We start from the raw sequence: 411 nt of genomic DNA on the forward strand, positions 1-411 counted from the left end.
TCTGCCTTCCTTAGCAGGCACCTGTCTTTCCAAACCAAGACAGGGCTGCAGCCCCAGGAGAGGCTGAGGGAGCAGGGAAAGGGGCTCAGCCTGGAGAAAAGGAGGCTCAGGGGGCCCCTTCTGGCACCCTGAGAGGAGGGTGGAGAGCAAGGACAAGATGAAACAGCCTCGAGCCGTCCCAGAGAAAGTTCAGACTGAAGATCAGGGACAATATCTTCCCTGATCAGTGGCCAGGTGTTGGAACAGGCTCCCCAGAGCAGTGGTAGACTCACCACACCTGGAATTGCTCAGAAGCTGTGTGGGATGGAGCACTTGCGGACCATGGTGGTGCTGCTGGGTTGGTGGTTGGAATGGATGATCCTGGAATGTTTTACCAACCTCAACAATTCCCCAACCCCCCCATCCCCAACC

The 411-nt window shown here is 56.9% G+C and overlaps 1 protein-coding gene across 1 annotated transcript in view; it reads right to left on the reverse strand.

Moving 5' to 3' along the window:
* The window catches only part of HDAC4 (histone deacetylase 4), a 151,677-nt gene that overhangs the window by 82,363 nt on the left and 68,903 nt on the right, over positions 1 to 411 (reverse strand). The gene's annotated exons all lie outside the window — the stretch shown is intronic.

This window comes from Geospiza fortis, unplaced genomic scaffold, assembly GCF_000277835.1.
Source record: "Geospiza fortis unplaced genomic scaffold, GeoFor_1.0 scaffold46, whole genome shotgun sequence".
NCBI lineage: Eukaryota > Metazoa > Chordata > Aves > Passeriformes > Thraupidae > Geospiza > Geospiza fortis.